At 39.5% G+C, this 9,772-nt stretch overlaps 1 protein-coding gene across 3 annotated transcripts in view; it reads right to left on the bottom strand.

The window, feature by feature from the left end:
- Nucleotides 1-9,772, bottom strand: part of LYRM4 (LYR motif containing 4) — a 135,939-nt gene that overhangs the window by 34,913 nt on the left and 91,254 nt on the right. The window contains exon 3 of one of the 3 annotated variants that reach the window (XR_001516652.2): nt 3,733-3,901. The exons of the other annotated variants lie outside the window; for them this stretch is intronic. The gene's annotated coding sequence lies outside the window, so the exon portion shown is untranslated. The remainder of the gene's footprint in view (nt 1-3,732; nt 3,902-9,772) is intronic. 3 annotated transcript variants of the gene reach the window in all.

Raw genomic sequence — 9,772 nt, 5'->3', positions numbered from 1 at the left:
GAGATGAAAGACAGCCACTTGCAACGATGTGGATAGACTTCGAGATGATCATGCTAAGTAAAATAAGCCAGACAGAAAAAGTTTAAACCAGATGATATCACTTATATGTGGGATATAAACCTAAAAGCATCAAATGAACAGGACAAACAGAGACTCATGGACATGGACAATGGACTAGTGGTTACCAGAGGGTAGGAGATGGGGGAAGAGAGGGGAGGTAGATGGGGTAAAGGGGGTCAAATATAGGGGGGTAGGGGGAAGGTGAAGTGGGTAAATGGTGTCAAATATATGGTAGCTGAAGGAAATGGCTTTGGGTGGTAAACACACAGTAGAATATAGAGATGTCAAATGATAATGTACACCTGAAAATTATATAATTATATTAACCAATGTTACCCCAATAAACTTAAAAAGAAAAGTAACGCGTGTACTTAAAAATGGTTAAGATGATAAACTTTCGATGTGTATCTTACCACAATTATAAAAAACTGTAATGCAAATTTAAACCAAAACATGGACCCCCTTCCTTTTTCCTATACTGTAATATAACAGTACAGTTCTCTATATGCCACCTTCCACCTCCTAAATAATTAACCTAGTAGATTAAAAAGCCTGTTGACTTGTATTTAAAACACGTATTCAAACACTGTTGCTCTCCACAGATACCATACCAAGAACTTCCATGTGTGATCATGATTACCTTTGGTTATAATTAGCTTGGTTTTTCAGTTTTTTAATGTAGAGTTTTCAAGTCTGAAAAAAATCTATATTTTTATGAAAACAATTGAACATTTGTAGAATTTCAAAAGAAGACGGCACTGTCTAGGGTACAGGCCCTAGAGATATGGCAGTGGTGTGACCTAAGGTCCACATGTTTACATATTTTCTATTAAAAGGGTGACATCACAAAAACACTAAAGTATACTGCCTCAGCTAACAGGATTTAGCCTGATTTGCCACTAACCCTGCCCTTTGTGATGTTTAATTTTTATGGTAAGTTTGGTGGGCCAGATAAAACATAGTTTCTGGGTGTCTCTGTGATGGTGTTTCCACGTGAGATTAGTATTTGAATTGGTGGAATCAGTAATTAGATTGTCCTCCCCAGTTTTGGGGTGGAGGAAGGAATAATTCACCCCCTTCTCTCTGACTGCATGAGCTGGGAGATCTCATTTCATCTCCTGTCCTTGGACTGGGATGAACATCAGCTCTCCTCCTTCTCAGGTATTTGGACTCAACACTGAATAACACCACCAGCTGTCTAGGGTCTCTGGCTTGCAGATTGTGGGGTTTCTGAGCCTCCATAATCTCGTGAGCAATTCTTCATAATAGATCTCCTTTTATATTCAACTGGTCTGTTCCTCTTGAGAACCATAACCCATATACCCTCTGACCTTGGGCAAATCACTTGGCTTCTCTGTGCCTCAGTTTTCTCAATTGTACAATGGAGAATCTGATAGTCTCCAAGGTCCCTACCACTCTATGATTCTATCATCCCACAGAAAGGAAAACATCTCAAATAACCTGGGCAGGAACATGTAAAGATAGGACTTCTTCTGTAGACTCAACATATCCATATAGCAATGCAGAATTAGTGTGCATACAGAAAACTCATTATGTCTAAATGAATACTAAAAGCTGAAGAAAGTTTAGCTGGTAATTTAATAGGTCTTTCATTTTAGAGCAGGAAACTAAAACCCAATGAGTCCAAGAAATGTGTCCAAGGTCTCAATGCTCATGGAGATTAGAGGTGGAAGGAATTTTAGAGATCTTTTAAGCTAGGATTCCCAAGGTGGGGAGAGGAATTTCATGCCCTCCTTATTCAGAATTACTGCTGTAGCAAACCCCACTACCACTGAAGAATCAGGGTATTAAAAAAAAGCTAATAATCACTGATTTAGAGCTCAGTCTTTTTGTTTTCCTGGTGAGGAAATTGAGATCCAGAGACACTAAGATCAGGTCAAATTGTAAGCTGGAGAGATAACAAAAACTAGAGCCAGCTCACTGACCCATCCATTCACCCATCACAAACCTGTAAAATGGCCACTTCAGGACCGACAACATGCTATATACTATGTTGCTGTACATGTGTGGGATGGAGGTACAGACAATGAATGAGACAAGTATGGCAGACAGTATTTTCCAAAAATAGCCCTGCCAACATACATACTTGTCTTACAGCACGACTTGACACTTTTCCACTGAGAGGAGTTTAAGTTCTCTCTCCCTAAACCTGGGCACATTTTAAAACTACCTTGACCAATACATCTTGACAGTGGAAGTGACATGGCATGACTTCTAAGGTTAAGTCATAAAGGCAATATGACTTCTGCCCAACTCTCTCTTTTGGGGCTCTTGCCCCTGGATTTGGCCACGATGGTGTGAGGAAGGCTACATGGCAAGGCTCTGTGTATAAGTTCTGGCTGACAGCCCCAGCCAGGCCCCTAGCTGGCAGCGAGCGTCAACATGGGTAAGTGAGTGGGATGGTTCCAGCCTCAAGTTTTTGATTCTTTACGTGGAAACCTAGTCACTGAGGAGCATTCTCCACAGCACATGCCCAGTCTGAATTCCTGACCTCCAGAATATTCTCCATCTAGTCTTTCATGGAACTTCAAGGAGTTGAGATTCCACATGTATTGTTTCAGAGCTGGTGAGACTACAATGATGCCACTTTAAGTTCAAAATGGCTCATGGGTAATGCTGGTAATTCTGTTCGTGCTCCAAGATCCATGGCCATACTGAAGATCTTCAGTTTGGATTAGAGTCTGGTGCCTTGTTGGTGCATCTCTGTCATTTAGGATATGATGGTCATTTTGAACTGACACCAGAAAATTACCCAATAATTATTCAACTACGTCTTATACAGGTGACCAAATTTACCACCTGGCTCTGGTGACTCATGACAACCTCTGAGGTAAGGTTTCTCTACTGTACATCATGTGAGCTCAAACTGATTTATGGGCAGGTTTTACTGGTGATACTAATAATTCCTACTTCTTTGATGTAATATATATTGGCAACTGTGATATAGACATTGAAAAGTAGATAGCTGTGATAACAAGACCCATTCCAAAGACCAAACGAGGACTAAGTCCTTGGCCTTGAGATGCAGGCTGGCCTGGGGCCTGGTTTCAGAGGGCCTGGATAAGCACAAAGACCTGGTTGAAAGCCAAAATGAAGAAACTAGATTTGTCATTTCTGTCCATCCTGCTCTCTGTCTTGACTGAGTTTTAAAGAGTACTACAGTTCTCCTTTGCAATCCTCAAAAACACAAGGCATTTCAGTTTTGGTGGGGGCAAATTTTACTGGAGAAAAACCTGAGTGCCAAAGGACTATGAAGGGGCAAAAAAGAACTAAAAATACAATAAAGATTTAACTGCATAATAAAACATTCTACCAGCAGATGGCAATAGAGGACTTTGTGAACAATTCTGGCAGCTGGGTTTTGAAATGCTGGAAGGTAGCTTTTAACAGCTATTGTATAAGTGATGTATGTATTTGGATTCTGCTCAATGTTACATATGCATTACTGAATAAAACATTCACAGTGTCTTTTCCGCTAGCAGCTGAGCTCCAATTCTAAGCTTCTGAGCCCCAATTCCCAAGGCTCAAAGGAGCCCCTGACATTAAATTGCTTTCCTTTTTAGAATAGCTGCTTCATACCCCAGAAAAAGAAATGCTTAAAGAGAGAGGGTGAGAGAGGTGTGATGTGACCGCATTACCGAAATGGCTTACCACATATGTGTTAGGAAAAGCACATGTCTGTCAGCTGGATTCCTCAAGGCAAAGTTGTCTGGGGCTTCCCTGAGCTCCTGCTGCCATTTTCTGGATTTCTTCCATCTCACTCTGCTTTGCTCAGCACTACTGCACCGACAGTCTCCGGGGAGCAGGGGGCTAGCTTCAGCTTGGATAAGGAAAAGGAGTGGCTCATTTGTAAGAAATATGTCAAGTATATTTTAAAAAGTTCTCATGCGGGGTATTAAATCACGGGGTTTTGCTTCCTGTCCTTTCTAGACTCTTTGGCTGGGAAATCTCTTCAACATCCCAAACAACACTGAGCTGGAACTATCTGGAAGCTATATTTATGTGGTGCTTGCTCTGAAGGCTGCCTGGCCTTTTCTGGCCAAGCCTCTGCTTTTCCCATGTGGTTTCTCAGCCTCTGCTTTTCCCATGTGGTTTCTCGGCCAAGGCTACGCCAGATGACTTCTAAGGCCAGTGATGTCTGACACATGTGATGCTTTGACATGCCACAGTGAGAAGGTATGACCACACTGCTAGCAAAAACTCAAGGTGTGATTTGGCTGGATGGGGGCGGTGGGGGGCGGGGGGTTGCATCCAGATTAGGAAATACCCCTCATTGAGAATGTGTTTGAGAGGCAGAATGGCAGGCTCGATCATGACATTTCTACAGAAACGTGGTTACTACAGAAAGCACAGTGAGATAAGCAATGCTTACCTACCGCTTCAAGTACACAACAAGTTAGTATTCTGGCTTTAGTCACAATTATGTCAAATTAGTTCAAGTCTGAGGCAAGCTTTTCTTGCTCCTTATTATATTTGCCTCCCCTTAGTTGTTTCTCTATTTGAACAAAGGTAAGGAAATGCAATTATGATAAGTAGGGATATTATGTCATTTTGCAGAAGAAAATGAGGTTTATAAAGATTAAGAAGCGTGCTCAATTTTATACAGCTAATATGTGACAGAGCCAGGACCAAAAAGGAGCCAGAACTAAAACCCAGAGTTGGACAGAACGTCGAAGTCAACGCTCCTCACCATTGTGATGGTGAGGGCTATGGATGCAGTCTTTCTCTGGCACAGCTAAGGTCTTCCTGCCCACAAATAAAAGCTTCATTTAAAGAGAAAGTAATATGACCCTAGTCATTAGGAGAGGAAAAAAAAAAAAAATCACAGGAGAGATGGCTGCTAAGGACGAAAAAAGAATAAACTTAAAATGTCATGCATATTCATATGAAATGGTATAAAACAACAGCAAGGTCACCAATATGACTTTAATAAACACTCATTACATGTGCCTTCATCTATACCCATGGCTTCATTACCAATGCTATGACAGCAGTGACTCTTAAGTCTATATTTCTAGACCAGACTTATCTCTTAAGTCTCCAAACTAGCATCTTCAATCTTTAAATTATCTCCAGAGTTCATCCATTCTTTCCCGCTCCTATTGTCACCCTCTTCCCTCAGCCTTCAAATTATCTCTTACTTGGATTAGATCTTCTATCTGGACCTATGCCTCCATTATAAACACTCAACAATTCTTTTCATTACTGCAGTTCCTCTAGCACTTATTTTAGATGCTGTCACTTCACTGCTTAAAGTATTCGAATCTGCTCTCACTGCATATAGTGCTTAGCACACTGTATTCATACTTGCCTGCCTCATTAGACTGCAAGCTGCCTGAGCACAGGGTGCATCTCAGTCGCCTGTATAGCGCTAGCCAGTAAGCTTAGTGGTAGTGTGGGGGGCATTTCTTCCCTTGTTGGCCCTAGTAGACAAACGTCTGTGAGGTAAATAAACTGTCAAAGTGCTGAGTGACCCCTTATTAACACCCTGTCCTTACAGAGATTAGACCTTATTTGGATTGAAGAACAGGCCCGTGCATCTATCTCACATCTCATGCTATCTGAGGTAGGTATCGTTATTACCATTTTTATCAGTAAGAAAATGCAGAGTAGTTAAATGTGATAATTTATCTAAGGTCACAGAGCTGGTAAAGGGAGAGCAAGGATTCAAATCCAAATGCTCACTTAACCAGTAGCACTAGGCAATACCGGGAGTACTTGTTAAATGCAGGTTCCCAGGCCCCACATACTAAACTTGTGGTGGCTGAGACTATTGGTTGCCCATTCCCAGCTGCTCTTTCTTTGCCTCCTTCCATCCCAACAAATCCTCCTGTAAACCTCAGTGGTTCAGCCTCCCGTAAACCTCAGAAAAGACAGGCCTATCTCTAGCCCCATGGTGTCAACCTTCATTGATCTAAGCCAATCATGATGTTCTCAATCTACCTGCCTACTGAACAGTTTGGGCACAATCATATACTACAACCCTGGTAATTGTGACTAGGAGGGAGGATGGCTGGAACCTTCTGGAAAAGGTTTCCTTACTCTTAAAAAAAGACACAAGTCAGAGACTTTCCTTTTTTTTTTACTGCTGGATATTGCCAAGCTGGAGCCAGGAGGGCTAAGGGCCACGGAATGAACCAACCCTAGACTTGTTATATCAAGTAGCCCCAACACCTTCTCATGTCAGGTATTTGCAGGGAGAGAGCAACCACCAAAGATGGTTACTTTGGATCAATTTGCCAAAAAATGGGACGGCATACGAGAAGACAGCATGAAGATTCATCAAATGATCTCGCTACCATTTCTCTTCTCAGAGGCAGTGGCTTCTCCTGGTTGGGAGACAACCCCCTCTTGGCCTACAATAAGCCATAATCACTGGTAATACTAAGTTTGAGGTTGATGCTTTAATGATGCTCTTAATTGGGTGAAAGGTAAGCTCTGCTATGATGTTTGTGTTTGAGTCAAAATTTTTTTTTAGCAATTTTAATATATATTTATGTTCTATGTGAACTCTTTTTATTACCTCAACCAAACAAAGATGTGTGGGATTTTCTTTACTTTAACCAGTTAAACTATTTCCAGGAAGTAAACATGTGCAGTCAGTCTAGCTGATGTTATAATATTTTAACCTAAACTTGGGCACAGGTACTATAGGCTACCAATAAAAAATGGATTCAGTTTCACTCAAAATGCCTGTGACCACAGGTAGCAGTGTTCCCTTTCCCTGAGAACTGGGGATCAATGTGAAGTTATGGTTTAAATCGTGTCTTATCAGTATCCACAAAACATATTGCCCTAAGCAAAAAAAGTCCTTGGATTTTCTTCCCCAAATTTTATATATGCTCATATGACTGTTTTATAAACAGATAACTTTTAATCTTTGTTTGAAGGAAGACAGGAAACAAGGATACAAAATTCATAGTCATAAAATATTTCAATGCGGAGAAGTAGGGCTTGTTCATCTTCTCTCCCCAGTGGTGACTTCTTCATGTTAGCAAGTAAAGGTAGGCACCGGTGAACTAGGGGATAAGTTATCCCCTTCTGTCTCACCGCTCCTTTCTCTTTTATTTTTCCAAAGAAATAACAGTGTGGAACTTTGTTAAACCAAATTCTCCTGTAAGCCCCAGAAGCTCTAGGTCTCATTAATAAGCTACACTGATAAGAGGTTATTATCTGACTTTTCTTTTGTAAATTAATTAGCAGCTAAGGTTGGAGAGACTTCCTTCCCATGTGGACGGAGTGGCTTACAGTGGGGAAGCCAGGACACGGGGCTTTTCAGTGACACTTGGACTACACCAGGAAAACAACTACTGTCTTCTTATAGTTCCTGGAATGTGCCAAGCTCTTCAGCACTCAGGGTCTCTGCACAGTCTGTCTCCCCCACTATCCCCACACGGATACTTGCCCTTCCCCATCCTCCCCTTAACTCACCTCTACTCATTGCCAGGTCCCAGATTAAATGTTACTTGCTCAGAGAAGATATCCATGATTGGCGTCCCTTGTCATCTCAGGCAGCCCTTGTTAACAGAACCTAATTCTGCTTATTGTGATATATTCATCTGTGTGTTTACCTGTTTAATGTCTGTCTTCTCAGACTGAGAGCTCCTGAGAGTAGGGGCCGTTCTTATTATTGTTCACTCCTCCGTGCCTTGTACTGTATCGAGCGGGAATTTATTGAAAACATGAAACATAAAGCAGTAGCAAAGGCCTTTATAAGCCTAAGGCTATGAGATACTTGCAGTTTAGTAGGGGGCTGACTTCACATGCTATAATGGGCCATGAGTTAGAACTCAGATTTTAGTCTTGATCCGTGTGTACACTTGAACTGTCACCCAGAACAAGTCACCGTGCCTTCTAAATGTTTTCAAGTACAAAACATAGATAAAAAAATGAGAAAGCTAATTAATTATGGAAAAGGTTTTTCTTTTAATGGAAGAAAAATTTCAGATTACTAGACAGGTAATAACCTTTACCTAGTGAGGAAAGACAGACAGACAGACAGACAGACAGACAGACACACAACACACACACACAACACACACACACACACACACACTCTCTCTCTCTCTTTACAACAACCAAGAAATCAACTCTACCAAAACTATAGCAACAATAATTACTGAAAATGATAACCTCTTATGTGAAATCATTTTCTATTGATATGTAAGATATATGATGAAATAACTGCTAATTAAACCTATAAATATATAAGTACCGTCTCATTTATAATATACTTCCAAATATAAAATTAAATGTGGGTTTTGGATTTCTTTTCAGAACTTGTTCCATTTCTTAATTATCTAGAATAGCTCCTTTAACAAAATTTCATTTTTTTGACATGTTTGATATAACAAAACTGTACTTTACACTGAAATTTTGTATTAATTATTACATTTTTTAGAGTTTTAGGATGACACCATGTTTCAGATAAATGGTTGGTTTAGTAATATTTAGCCAATTTAGCTTTCTGTTGGATGTACAATCCTGAGTGTTCATTATTAACTCAGTGAAACTTCATTAATCTGTGACATTTTTCAGGCTTTCAAAAATATAAGTGAAATAGGTACAAATATGGCGATATTAAATAATATTATAGATATATATATAAAATGAAGACAATAAAATGAAGATGTGAAAGAAACCACACTACATGGGAAGAGCATGCTAACAAAGAAGCACTACAACAGTAAGCCTTCCTATAAAAAGTTTTTCACTTCAAAGCCTCTTACAGTATTTTACCACCATTAGCCCATTAATTCTTCTAGGTGCTGAGGACATGTTATCAAGGATTGGTGTCTGGGTTGTTATCTTAGACATTGAGGTGAAGGCTAGGGAGACATCAGTTGGTTTAACCAAGGTCACACAGCATGTCACGACAGCATTCTTAGATGTCGCATTTCAGTCACAGCTGAAACCACTGACTGCTTTTCCAGACATTCTCCAAGTGTTCTTTGTGGGGGGCAAGAAGGAAAGAATCAGAAACTGTGAAGTAACCCTCATCATCCAGTTTACCTCATCTATTTAATTATTAAATATCCTAGGATTATGAGATACACTAGGTTGATAGGAAAAGTAGTCTACAAATCTTACTACGTCTTACGAAAAAAAAAATGTAGCCCTGAAATCTTTCATTGCTGTGGGGATTTTGTATCAGAGGTTCTTCTTAAAGTAAATTTGGGTGAGTGGTTTGGGTTTCAAATAAGACTTTCCCCCTTAGCTATGATTGGAATAATAAAAATATGAGATAACAGAAAGTTTGGAGCCAATGTTCCCCTAAAATTAAACATAAATATTTAGAAATGTAAAAATCAGACACACAATTCAATTTAAAATCATACGTGTACATGTGTGCATTCACAGTACTAAGTCTGTCACTCCAATCAATGATTTCCTATAAGTAAAACATACATTACTTAAAAGTAATGCTATATGATTAAACTATCTGCTAAAATATTCCATAATCAAACACACATTGAAACATAAATGTAATAGTCTGAAATGTTTGATGATTTATTCTTAAATTGAGAAAGGTAAGATATCTTTTTATTTTCTTCATTATGATTAAATTAACACTTTAAAATTTTACTTTTTCTTAATTAAATATATTCCTTCCTTTCTTAATTAAATATATTCCTTCCTTTCTTTAGCTTTACTCTTTTTGTCTGTTCTCTCAGATATCTCTTTTTCCCTA

This window comes from Pteropus alecto, unplaced genomic scaffold, assembly GCF_000325575.1.
Source record: "Pteropus alecto unplaced genomic scaffold, ASM32557v1 scaffold121, whole genome shotgun sequence".
Lineage (NCBI taxonomy): Eukaryota > Metazoa > Chordata > Mammalia > Chiroptera > Pteropodidae > Pteropus > Pteropus alecto.
The sequence above is the reverse complement of the archived record's forward strand: the minus strand, read 5'-3'. Positions and strand labels throughout refer to the sequence as shown.